At 41.1% G+C, this 13,919-nt stretch overlaps 1 protein-coding gene across 3 annotated transcripts in view; it reads right to left on the bottom strand.

The window, feature by feature from the left end:
* The window catches only part of LOC116429465 (uncharacterized), a 77,445-nt gene that overhangs the window by 46,529 nt on the left and 16,997 nt on the right, over window positions 1-13,919 (bottom strand). The gene's annotated exons all lie outside the window — the stretch shown is intronic.

Raw genomic sequence — 13,919 nt, 5'->3', positions numbered from 1 at the left:
TCCACACCATTAATAACTTCTACCATCATTCTTCTCTCTTCTTTTAACCTTTGCACTCGAGAGGTGGTTCTCAGTCACCTAATCTGACGCAGTAAGACTACAAACTTTGACATTTAACGCTGAACTTTGTACAACGCCTCAATACATGAAATACTATAATAAAACAGCTTCGTTCCTCAATGCACTTGTAATTTCCCTTCGAGTTAAAATTAAAGAATATCTTTGCCTCGTCAGAAAATGTTGAACGTTTCTAGTGAGAAACTTCCGAGTGCAAAGGGTTAATAAATAATTAAGCTACTATAGATAGACGCGTTATACCACGGTTTCCTAATTCGACCAGCGAACGGCTCGCGAGGAACGACTGTTTTCGGAAACCGGCGAAAGCTTGGGAACCACTGCCGTACTCTAGGACCCTAATCGTTAGAGGTCTTAAACGGTCTTTGTACGCTATCAATTCGCCATAGCAATAACTCGTGCTCTCAGGCCGCAGGCCGTTCTCGGCTACCGAACGCCGTGAATCACGGGGCCCCGACCGAACGGCTACGTAATTCCGTTTCGCGCTCGGTTCGTGACTCGATCGTGACTTACTTATTATTTATACGGACGGGCAGAGCACGAGATAATATGCAAATCCGTCCTGTTTGACGTCTGTTTCTCGTGTAACCGAGCCGCGTTTCGAACGAGATGCTTGTAACTCTCCCGGCTGTCCCGCGATCCGTGCGGCTGCGTGAACCGGAAGTCAATGCTTTTGATTGTGTCGGGAGAATCCCACTGTGTTTTCCGTGAACTTCGAGATATTTCTGGTTCTGACGAGTTTATTAGTTCAACATTCAGTTGAATTTGCAGCCGAAACGTTTGCAACGCCAAGTTTTCATCTGTTAACACTATTCCTACCGCGAGCAGTCAAATGACTGCTTTTAAAATTTCGATTAGAATTTCCTATAGACAATGTAATTGAATCGCCTTTATACTTCCCGACTTTTCCTAAAACATATGTATAAAACATTTTTCAATATTCACAGCTTTCTGTGTTGTTTATTTTCTGAGAAAAGTTTGTAGTTTGTCTTACCTACCACGACCGGTCATTTGACCGGTAGAACGATTTATATATTTTTGAAATAGTATTCTCTCAAAGACTCAATTCCGAAACTATAAAGTCGTTACAAACGAAAGGTAATGCAGTTGTGGCATGATTTCAGCCAAAAAGTGCCTTTCAGGGACTGCTTTACGGTACTTCCAAGTGTTTACAGTTCTCGCTCGCCTATCGGCCTCGGTAAAATCGGTAAAATCTAAATGTCGGAGATGACCTTTACAGGTATTTTTCAATATCCTAGATTTAGCCGGGATAAATGCGTGGATTTTGTATAAAGAATCCACGGGAGAAGAGATTTCGAGGCAGGGATTTTTATTTCAATTGGCAGAAGAACTTGCCATTGAATATCAATAAGAACTAGAGTTGGGCAAAGAAAATCAAGCAACATCCGTCACAAATACAAGTAAAGGTTTACGCGAACGGAAACCATGCCAAATAAGATATTGCACAAACAATAATACTAACAAAATCTGTCTAATATGTAAAAAGTACGTGTGTGGGAAATGTAGGATCGACAAACCTATTTGTAAAAAATGCGGTGAAAACGAATAAAATGTAAATTATATACCTCCAAATAAAAGAAACTATATTTGTATCCTGTCAAATTGGCTATTATCTTCATTCTATATTAAAAAATATAAGTCGTGCTAAAGACCAGTCATTTGACTGGTCGCGGTAGGAATAGTGTTAATCCTTATAACATCGCGATGAAGATTTCGAAGTGGATTCAGTGAACTCGACTATTCGTTTCTCTTCGGTTGAAACGAAACGCTATCTAAATCTTATCAACATTCAACGGTTGAAGTAAGCAGAATCTTCTTCGAACGATACTTCAAGATTTTCTCTTCGACCGAATATTTTCTGAATTTTCTCTAGTTTCTCAAATCCGTAAATCTACTTGTTAAAAGCGAAAGTCTCGCGCGTTTTCGTTCCAGCCACGCCACGACTCCCGTTTTCCATCAGCCACATAATTCGTGCGTTATCTTTTTGTAATAGATTATAAACGGCAATAACAATTAATTAAGCAACGAGGCTGCTTTTATTTTCACCGCAGAATCTCGCGAAATGAACGCGCAGCCACGTGACGACCGAGGCCGCTTTCTCGCCGAAATGCTTCGAATATATTCACTGTCGTTTTCATTCGGATATGTCCCGCCGACGCGACTTTCTCGACAAAACTCTATAACTGATAAAATAAGAGCGATACGGACGAATGTTTTGAATGTAAGTCGCGTTGAGTTAGTGTGGTGGTTGTATTCGATTGACATCGCCGTGACCTTGAGAATTTCTTTAAAAATCGACATGGAAATGTTCCATGCAAGTATATATTTTTACTTATATGCTTGTAAATGATATCGATTCGAGAGTGTATCGATTCTTTGCCTCCGATAGACTATGCCCGAATCAATTTAAGGAGCAAAAGGCTGTTAAATTGACTTTTCGAAATTTCTTTGATTTTAAGCAGTTAACTTGATTATTCGAAGTTTCTCTATAGAAACTCCAAGAAAGCATCAACCGAGACTTCAATTGATTAAAATTCCGCTTGCATATTGCTAAATCAATTTCTTTAACACTTTCTCAAAGAAACATGTGCTACCTGTTTAATAATTACAAAAAGAAGACATCAGGAATGGGTCATTTTGACTTTTCCAGCAGCTTTAACGTGAACGCCGAGTCCGGAAACTTAAAAATTTAAGCGAGCACGGCCGTACGAGTAAGGAAAATCCCACATTTCATATTACGGGATCTAACAGTAGCGGCGCGCCGTTTACAAGGGACCGTTTCGACATCGTTTAGCGAAACCAATTCTCGATTTCAGGTATTACACGAACGGAGCTTCGAGACACGGCGCTGGGAAAGGGTGAGGTGGCGAATTAGGCGGCTTCGCGGTGTAACGGATTAATTCTATGGTATTACCGTGGCCGGTGATTGACACAGCCGTGTAATATCCTCCGTTCATTCATCGAAAACCGAGGCGATTCCATGAAACGCGAACGGGACGATAAGGAAATCGATGCCGGCGAGCGTTTCGAGCTCTGTTTTCTCGTCTTCGCCCATTAACGCGTCAATCATCCTCAATGCTAAAACTAGCGAGCAGTCTAATTGACTTTTCGAAATGATTCTATGGAAACTTCAATAATACGTCTATTGGGATTTCTATTGAATTCAGCTGGACTTACATATTAACGATACTAACGATTACCCGAAGTGCAGTACACCAACCTGGCATTCCCAATGCAAAAGGTTAACAATGAAATTGCCGAGTAGTCTATTGAATCCTTTAATTTTTTCGTAGAAACTGTGGAAGCGTATCTATTGACATTTCGATTTGCTTACATTTCAACCTACGTGTTCATTAATTACTGAGCGAAGCGATTTCCTTTTTTATTCGGCGATTATGCGAGGAGAAATCAGAAATGGATCATTTTGATCCATCCGGTTGTTCGGTGATAGTTCAAGCTGAACAAATACTCTTTCATAATTTCGTTTCTCTAATCTGTTTGTTTCGCTACATTTTCTCTCTCTTTTCTCTCTGTCTCTCTCTCTCTCTCTCTCTCGCGTTCTCTCCTGCCCATGCTCGTGAACAAAGAAATCGCAGCGCGGTAACGTAACAACGGAACGTAAAGCACACAATAAGATTTTCAAACAATTTTCGATGATTTATGACTCGCGCGGCGGACCAGCCGTTTCAAGAAAGCGATTCGTTAGAGTAATTAAATCGAGACAATACACACGCGAGCCCAATGACTCACGGTCGGAAATCGTGGCGAACGAGAGAATTAACGTGGCATAACAATTTCTTTTATAATCAGGCCCATTTATCTCGATCGTTCTCTCATTTCTTTATCGTCAGCTCTATTTTTCTCCGCTCCTTGTCCAGTCGAATCGTTTTAACACGTTCGCCGACACGGTGATCATCGATTACCGGAACGTATAAACCGCTTGGAAGCAGTTACTGCAAATTATAATTGCTATACCACTATTATTCCAATTACCACACAGGAAATCGCTGTTATTGCTCTATAACAGCGTGACGTAAGAGCTCCGATTCCAAACAATTATTCCTACACTGCGGATGTTTACGCGAAATTTGAAAGTGGACTCATTTTAACTATAACGGAATGAACACTCTATCACAATAAGCTCAAATTCTCGTTGCACCTTCAATACTCGAATTCCTTCTATTACAATAACGCGTCAGACTCGTGAAGATTTCAAACAAAATTCAACACGCATAAATGAGTTGCTCGTCAGATAAATAGATCAACTCCACTTCTTGAATTTGTTAAGATTTCATCGTTAAACCGCTTCATTCGCTATTCACTCTTCATATTTAACATAAATTTCCCTATTACTAAGTGCGTCATCATAAAATAACATTATTCTGTCCATGCAAAGTAGCAATAATAAAATATTACTTCAAAGTTATACTACTTTATACATTCCACGTATCCTTCAGATTAAAACTATGTACAAATAAAATACGTTCCGCAATTATAGAATTCCCCATCTAAAAGGAAACTTTAAAAACCAATGTATAACTATTGTCACTATCCTCCACCTTTTCCGTTCACCGATTTATCTCGTTCAAATATTACTCGACACTTCCAAATTCAAAATCTCATTCCTATTATCAATTATTCTATTGTACTAAGCGTGGACACAGAGAAAGGCGTTTATAATTACAATGGACATTTTTATACTATATATTACATATATTAAATTAGCTAATTATTTGTAAGTAAGCTTGACTATGTGGACGTAAGTTGCATAAATAAATAAATAAAATATAGAAATAAATAAATATAGAAATTAAAATTAGAATTAAAATTAAAATTAGGTAGTTATACATAGATAGGACAATTAACTATTATCAATTATTCTACCATACTAAGCGTGGACACGGCATACCACAGTTTTCTCTTTTCCCCGGTACATCATCGACGACAAAGTATCCATATCGACCACAGCTGAGAAATAAGTCGCGAACGAAGGGGTTAATCTCCGGTTGAACCGTGTAATGGAAACGCGTCGCGCGCGAGAAGAGCCAGCCGCCGTGAAGGGAAAGAAACCGTGTTTCGTCGGGGAAAAAGGTGTATAATTGGTGCTCGCAGGTGCGTCGAGGGAAAACATAGTCACGGAATGATGGATCCCATTGAACCTAGCCCACATTCCAGCCGTCGCGTTCAACGGAGGTTTTAATTCCGCGCGATGGCGGTCGTTTTGTGTATCAGCTCGCGCAGAAAATTGTGTGGCGCGCGCGAGCGAGTGAGCGAGCGGTTGAGCGAACGCGTGCACACCGATACGCCAGCCGGTTGCACGTGCGTTGATTGTTTTCCATTAACATTCGGTCGCGGTTCACTACTGCCGTGATCGTTTTATGCGTCCACGCACGGCCACAATGGCCGGACCGTAACCGAACGTTCCGACACACGTCGCGGATACTGCTTATCCACACGTGCTGCGCCCTCCTTACATGTCCGGGCTTGTCCGCGGATCTAGCGCGACGAGTTATTTTCGAATCGTTCTACGTAACAATGGAATGCTCGCGTTGCAGTCAGCAGTTTTTCACTTGGAAATATTCAACCTATCCCGAGAAGTGGGCGATGCTTTTCGAAACTGACCGATGAGAAAACGTAATGATCCCTTTCTTTACAATGTACGTACCGCGTTCCGCGTAACTCTTCCGCGCTTCTCTCGTTTCAAAGTGAATTACGGTGTTCTATTTTTATATAAGAAACTTCTAAATCGTTCCATTTGTCAAAGCAGGTAACGTATCTCGAGAAGTGGGCGATGCTTTTCGAAACTGACTGATGAGGAAACGTAATGAACCCTTTCTTTACAATGTACGTACCACGTTCCGCGTAACTCTTCCGCGCTTCTTTCGTTTCGAATTTAATTATATTCTATTTTTATATAAGAAACTTCTAAATCGTTCCATTTTTCTGAAAATTGAATTTGATTCTACCACAGCTTTTATAGTGTAAGGGAGAAGCTCGGTCATTCGAACGTAACGATGTAATGATTCATCGGCTTTCCTCGTTGTCAATTGGTAACATCATTACTATGGTCCATATCCCTAAATGGCTAGAAAATTCTGGAAACTGATTCTCGTTGCAGAAATTCTCCAAACACCTCAGCGACCGGTGCTCGATCATAGCGAATTCAAAAATAGATTCCGCTCCGTGTGCGCAACCGCGAGATCACGGATAAAGTGCAAAGGATACAACGCGTCCAACGCACTCCACGAATCGCTCCCATCGATCAGGCGTTAGTCAGAGTGTTGCGAAGGAGCGAGGCAAATAACCCGAGTCCATTATGAAAGAGACAGAGGCTACTACTCAAGGCGGGAGAGACCAGACAGGAAAACGTGCTCCGAACCGAAGGTAACGCGAGCGCGAAGCGAGCCAAGGTCGTTCTACGTCCGAGAACCGCTTTTCGGGCTGGCAGGAACGATCTCCGTGGAAAGTCGACCGGTATCGGTCGTGCCTCACGAGGAATTGCTTCGACGAGAGCCGGCCAGCTCGTTTGATGACGCCATTTACTGCCGATTTCGCTCGCGAGACGGGCCTAGAAACGTTCCGCGTTTCCGTTCCAGGCTACGTTTACAACGGAGCCGCTGGTACTCGGTTAGAGCTGCGACAGCCAACCGAACACGTGTTTCCGTTTCGAAGGTTTCATAATGTAAATTCACTTTTCCGTAGGTTATACTCTCAAGTTAAATTCTATTCTGAATTCTGGAGTTAAGTTTATATTGGATTTTAATATTGATATATATTTCTTTTTACATTCTTCATTAATTTAGAGATTTTATGTTTTTAACCGTTTGCGAACGGATGTCGGCATTTCGGTGAGATGAATGAGGTTTAAGAGACTAAGTCATAGACAAATGATCCAATTAGTCGAACAGCATGAGATCAGCACGTAGTTTTTTCTGTTAATTAAGCAATTGATATGTAATTTAGCTTCGTGTCTTGAAGGTTTTATGTTTCGAAGAATCTTCGTCAAAGGGTTCATTTACTAACTCCATTTTGCCTCAAATCTTAATATCGAAACATTCGATTGGTACTTTAGATAAGCAAGTTCATTAAAATTCTATACTCCCCATTTTGTAGAAGTAGTCACTTCACCTGAAGAAGATCAGTTTCGGCAGTGAAGAAGGATATTTTACCATCGTTCTGGTCGATGCACAGCCCTCTTAACTTCCGTGTCTGCGAACGCACCCTTAGACACTTCCCGAGTCCCTCGATCGAGTTCGGTAACAGTAAATGGACTGTAAACACCTTGGAATCGATTCCCGAGCGAGCCCATTGCCGGGAAAAAAGGTCAACCAATGACCTTCACGGAAAATTGCCGGCCGTTCGAGGGATTTAACGACCGGACGATACGCTTCGGGGACTAATGACATTTAAATGATCCGCCAACAACGCGCGGCGAACGAGAATGCGCCTAGACCGCGGCTAATATGTATTTCCACGTGATCCGCGAAAGCCGGCGTAAATTGAAATTCTAGAACGCGCTCGAGGCAATTTAGATCCTGAGGTTTTGCGGGCTGGCCACCTCGGAGGATAGAAAATTGTAGCTTGAACTTGGGAGGCAACTATCGAGAGCGAGCTTCCGAGTTTCAACCGATGCGGGCAATTTGCGCTGCTGCGGCCTTGCGCTGCGTATCCACGCGGGAGCTATTATCGAGGGCAGGGATCTGAAGCGCATGGGACAGGGTTCTAAGTTTCAGTATAGTTCCAGCTTCGTAATGGATATTCTATTCTTAAGGCAGCTGTTCACTTGGCAACTATTATCGAGCGTGGAGTTCTCAAGTGGACACTTAGCATAATGTCCCGAGTTTCAGCTTTGCAATTAATGCTTCGTGCCGCGTGCCCTTAGTTGTTCTTAGAGGCAATTAGCAGGGGTGACGCTTTAACGTTTTGACTGGCAAGTAAACATTCGTCAAAATTGATATGCAGTTGAAACAGTGTTCTTAATTGATCAGAAACTAAAAGGAAGAAATTGTATTCATTTGATAAGTCACAAAGAAAATTAAGTTTGGGTAAAAATGGCGTCACCCGAATTTGCGTGACATGCCAAAGTAAAGTGGACACGCAACTTAAGAATATCTTTTCTAATAGGAATTTTGATTAAGGTACTGTAGGGCTGTTGGAATGAGACTGTTAATTATTGGCAGGGACATAGGTGCGAGCTAAAACAGTTAGATGGATTAACTTCATCGGAAAACTGCGAGGCACTTTGAATTTTATAGCGTCACCGTTCGAGTCACGGCGGATAAGGAGATTCGCACTCGATGATACGAGGGTAACACCCACGAAATATCGCGTTCGAAAGAGAAACATGGAGCCACGGTTCATGAGATTAAACGATTCTATATATAGCGACTTGCAAAACCGTTTTAACGATGTCGATCAGAAACGTCGACTACCGGAACTGTCTGACGAAAATGATTGCATAAATTTCTATACCGTAATAGTCCCTCGATAAAGATAGTAGTTTCACTGATCACGATAGTCTTTGTGATTAATAGCGAAGCCATTAACACTAAACGTACCGACACTTTGTATATAGCTGCTCCTATCGTAACAAAGCAAATGACTGGTTATAAAACAAAGGCAAGCTAGTTAGACGGTACACTTTTCTAAGTGGAAACAAAAGGAAAGAGTACAATTGAAAAACAAATCAATCGGACAATATAAAAATCGATAAAAAGTTAAATGAACGAAGAACCTAGAATATTGAATCAAATTTTCTAACCGGTCATTCGTACATTTAGCGTTCATCCCAAAATTGATTATAACCTACGCTTGAAAATTGTCACGATTTCAATTAATAATTCACGTGTAGTACACGAAACTTGCAAATTAGAATATTAATCATTCATGCGATAATTTAGTATCTCTTTGATTAATTTCTGATCAGTCTAGTCATCAAATCACTCGCTAATCGATACAGTCGTCCAATCATATCCCATTGTCATCGCACATTCTACCATTTCCATCGCGTTCCCTCGTTCCGAGCATCTCTTTGCGCCCGACAAGATGGCGCCCGGTGATCTTAAAATGGCGTCGCACGCGACCAGATCGCGATGTTCGGAAATCGATCCGATAAGGGGAATGTCCGCGAGCGAAGGTTATCGCGAACGCACGCGGCACGGTTGTAAACGATACTTTTTCTACTTTCTAGCTCCTGTAACCGAGACTTCTCGTGACTCCCCGAGATACACGTAGCACGCGTGCACGCTGCCTTCTGCCCTGTCACCGCTGGATGCTGGGGCAATGCCCTATCAAGGTTGCGAGTGCCCCGCGTGTATCGAACTTTCTTAACCCAGACCATTATTTTTTTATGCGTTTCCATTTAATCCGCTTGAGCAGCACGCACGAGGCTCGTCCTCGTAATTTCGTGACAGATCTCGGACCATCGAGAAGAAACACTCGAGGAGAGCGGGGACTCTAACATTTCCGAATGAAACGTTTAATCTCTTAATGAAAGAACATCGATTTATCGTCGCCGAACAAAAAATCTTGGCTGCCGAAGCAATTCGAAGCTTTAAAACCCTTTCCTCGTGGTCTATTTTAAATGTTCCGCATTGATTCAAGGTGAAACAGAGACCGGTAAAGCAACGATTACCCGTCGGTGCAGTCGGAAGTTTCAACCATGCACGGCACGGTCTGTAGTATTAAATATTTTAACGATCAACATTGAAACAACTACCCTAAGATTACTGCATTCACCGCACACGCGAGTTCTCTCCTGAAAAGGAATTAAAAGTCGAAGGAATGTTATAACATCTTAATCTTCATCGGGAGTCTATGTAAATGGCTCGAAGCTGGTAGATCATAAAATCCGATGGCGTACTAAGGGTTGAAACCTTATTCTCCTTTCCTTATGTTCCTTTTTAAATGTTCCGTACCGATTCGAAGTGAAACAGAGACTGTCGAAGTCACGATTACTCGAAGAGCGCGTAAGGGTTAATGTTTTTCAACGTGCGACTCGTTTCAATGTCGGCCCCGCGTGCCGATCGAGGACAAATCGTGACGAGAATCGAATGACTAGTCCGTCGATGTTCTCTATGCAGATTTCGATTTTCATAGGTCGCTTTTGGAGGTCGTAGAAATGTTCTTTCCTACAGAGAAAACATCTTGGAAACCTTTGCTAAGTCTCGTCGAAGTTTGCACAGTGGTATTTCCGTGAAACTCCGGCGGAGTGTGCGCGTGCAAAGATCAGCAGGCTTCCAGTGACATTTGCCGACTGATGTTCCAGGCTTTCACGAGACGCGGCGCATCCTCGATCGATCGTTCGATCGTTTTCCTGCGCCGAAAAGATCCCCGACTTCCGCACTTTCATCGCGTGTGCCGGATGCGTGTCGGCTGCTGATTGTAAGACTTCCTCGATCCGAGGACGTGGATATTACGTCGCTGGCGGATAACTTTATTGCTGGGTGAAGCCAAGGAAACTACGGGGTATCGGATGATCGATTTATCCTTGGTCAGTTTTCGAGAATTAACGGGGAATTAGCATGGGAGTGAGTTAATGGAAAGTTTCGAGTGTTCGTTATAGGATTCGCTTTTTTAACCGTTGCATACGTGATGAATGAGAATTTTTATTATATTATAATATTATATATTATACAATAGAAGTTACGTTGGATCTGCTCTATGAGAAATATTAAACAATAATATTTGATTGCTCAATCTTTGTTATAAAGGAGAAAAAAAACTTTATCGCGTGGTCGCATTTCCGTAACAAGAAACTTATTAATAAACTGTCCGCCACAGCTTATCGGCAAGGAGTGTTCATTGCCATTCAAATAAAAACTCGAGAAGAACTAGAAACGGTAAATCGTTGATTCCGAAGCAAACCGCTTAATCCAAGCATTACAAGAAATGCGAAATGCATCTAACATATCTAACATCCTAACAAAAGCATAGAAATTTCAGGTACAGTACAAAGGAAAAATATGTTCAAGTTATTGACGAAATTCTAAGACAATGCACTGTATCCTGTAAATGAAATCGGTTGTAATCCAACTGAGAGTTAATAAATAAGGATCTATCTACTCGAAACGCACCGGGCGTTCGCTGAAAGCTTATAAAGAATAATGATAAATAAGGATCTATCTAATCGGAAGGCATCAGGCGTCCGCTGGAAGTTTATAAAAGATCATGTTCCGCTAGAACAGGATTCGAGTGAACCGAATCCCCTATGACGTTCACATTCTTCCTATCGAGTTATCGCGAAGAAACACGGGAAATGAAGCGGTTAATTACCTCGGTTACAGTTGGAATCTTATCTGACGAACCTGCTATCTCGGTAGACAGACGAGTATAAATACTTGCCGAGCAGAAGTCGAAGGAGCGAGAAGAAAGTCTAAAAATATTGTAGCGGAGATGGACGGCCAGGAAGGCGGCGAACGAACCAGCGAGCGAACGCTCGCGCGTTTGCTTTCTCCGAAAGACCTTTCCTCTACGCGTGAAAGCGAGGACTGCCCTTAGAGTTCCTGTTCCGCGCTCTCGGTTTCGTTATGATCGAAGATGATCGGTGCAGCTTCTCGAAGCGCGAATCGTTAAACTCTTTAACCTTTTAACTGTGGAATTTAATTGGAAAAACCTCGGATAATGCTCGCGATGAAATCAAGGAATTAAGTGTACACTCGTCTAACGCAGGCCAAATGCACCTATAATATATTGTAACGAAACGCTACAGAAAAACGAAGAATTACACGTTTATCTGGTAAAATGAATGACTTCTTGAAAGAATTAGTGTTATTTTGATCTTAAGATGACGAATATACGCGTCATCTTAACACTTAACGTGTTTTTGTGACTCTCAGTCACTTATAAGAATAAAAGGAATGATAAGATGTTATTGTTTTTGTTTATAGAGCCCAAATTTTCAAAGCCCAGAAGAAGTTTTGGAAATGCAATATGAAATAAAAAATTTAAGTAAAAAGTTCAATTGTGACTCAAAGTCGCATCGCGGTCCGATTAGGGTTAACACAAACTACCGAGCAGTTAAATCGACGTTTTGAAATTTGTCTATTGAAAGTTCAACTGATTTTCAATTCAGTTAGCGCATTGCTAAACTAATTTCGTTAAGAATTTCTCAGAGAAACATCTGTTATCTTTGTAATAATTGCAGATAGAAGGAATCAAGATTGCGTCATTTTGAAATGATACTGATTCCTTATTTTTTCAGAGAAACATGCAATTTTTCTTTGTTTTCCTTTAGTTTTTCATTCGAATATACTTTAGGTGCATTCGTCCTGCGTTTGACGAGTACACGCTTCGTTTTTTAATTAAATTTCGCGCGAAACGAGAGAGTTTTCGAACGAAATTCTAGTTTCAGGTTAAAGGAGATATGGAAATGTTGGAACTAAGAAATTCCTAGTTGTTTGAGGCTATCGTGTGAGAGTGTTCTATTAGAAGTTAATTCCAGCGTTTAGCTATCATTAATGATTCATAACGATCATTACCAGCGCGTCTTTGACTTCTTAATGAAGCCACCTGCAATGATGACGAAACGTTGAGATAAACTTGTAGGACACGGCTACCTCGAAAGCTTCAAACCATCGTTTTCATATCGATGTCCTAAAAACCGATATTCGATCGAAATATGCTCTGTTTGAATTTAATAAAACATTCCTGGAAATACAACGACCGAGGATGATCTTTCTAAATTATCTGAATTAAAACTATTGCGATTTAACATCGGCTAGTGTTTCAATTCGCATTCCTAGCTTGCATTTCCGGGGTCACAAAAATATTTGCTCGAGCGAAGGGGGTCGCCAAGTGGGAAAGTTTAAGAGGCCGTGTAACATTATGCAAATTCGTATACTTCTAGCGAGTTCTCGAGAAATTCGGATAAAGTGGAAGCCTGCTTCTTCCGCGGATGGCTGGATAGTGAATTGAAAGTGAAACGAAAGCGTCTTTCTAATCGTTAACCCTTTACACTCCGTAGGCGCCACTCAGTCGATTGATTTGACACAGCAAAGCTATAAAGTTTGATATTTAACATTAAACTGTGCACAATGCATCCATATGTGAAATATTGAGAGAAAATAGCCTCAATTTATGCACGATTTCTCGTCAAGACAGTTTAGAAACATGTCGATATCTTATTAGAAAACGTTAAGTGTTTCCAGTGAAAAACATCTGGAGTGCAAAGGGTCAACCTTGTTCACTGGAAATCGAATGTCGTTTGTTGATTGAGATGTTAACCCTTGCCATGGAATAACGAGTGGGACTTGTAACGAAGATTTCTAGATTAATTTAATCAAAACCGATGTTGCTCATTGTCCACGGATCAAATCAGTAAACTATTTCGCTATTACCAATTTAGTATCTTCAACAGAAATTCGCACTTACAGTAGACAAATTTGTTCACGTTTCGTCAAAATGATCGATAGTGAAACGTTACTTAGTAGCGAAAGTAAACAATACAACGAATTTACCTCTTACACTAAAGATGTGCCACATCGAAACATTTCCCAAAATTGCCAATGACATCTGATAAACATCAATAATCTTAGGCACACTAGGTTGTTTCGAAATGCATCACTCTATACAAAACGCTTAACTCATTCGCTACCAGCATTATTAAATACAACACATCTTTATAAAATACAAAGAATATTAAAAAAAATATCTTCACAACTTCCTGCACATTATACCATGCAACGCTAGATGACGTAAATATAATTTACTTTGCTTCGCATAAACAATGAAATGTCGATCATCAAAACAGAATTCTTCGCGCAAGATGCTCGAAGACAAGAAATGAAATTCCCGCGCAAGAGGTTAATGGAGTATTCACAGGA

This window comes from Nomia melanderi, chromosome 1, assembly GCF_051020985.1.
Source record: "Nomia melanderi isolate GNS246 chromosome 1, iyNomMela1, whole genome shotgun sequence".
Classification (NCBI taxonomy): Eukaryota; Metazoa; Arthropoda; class Insecta; order Hymenoptera; family Halictidae; genus Nomia; species Nomia melanderi.
Note: the sequence above shows the minus strand (reverse complement) of the source record. Positions and strands in the feature narration are given on the sequence as shown.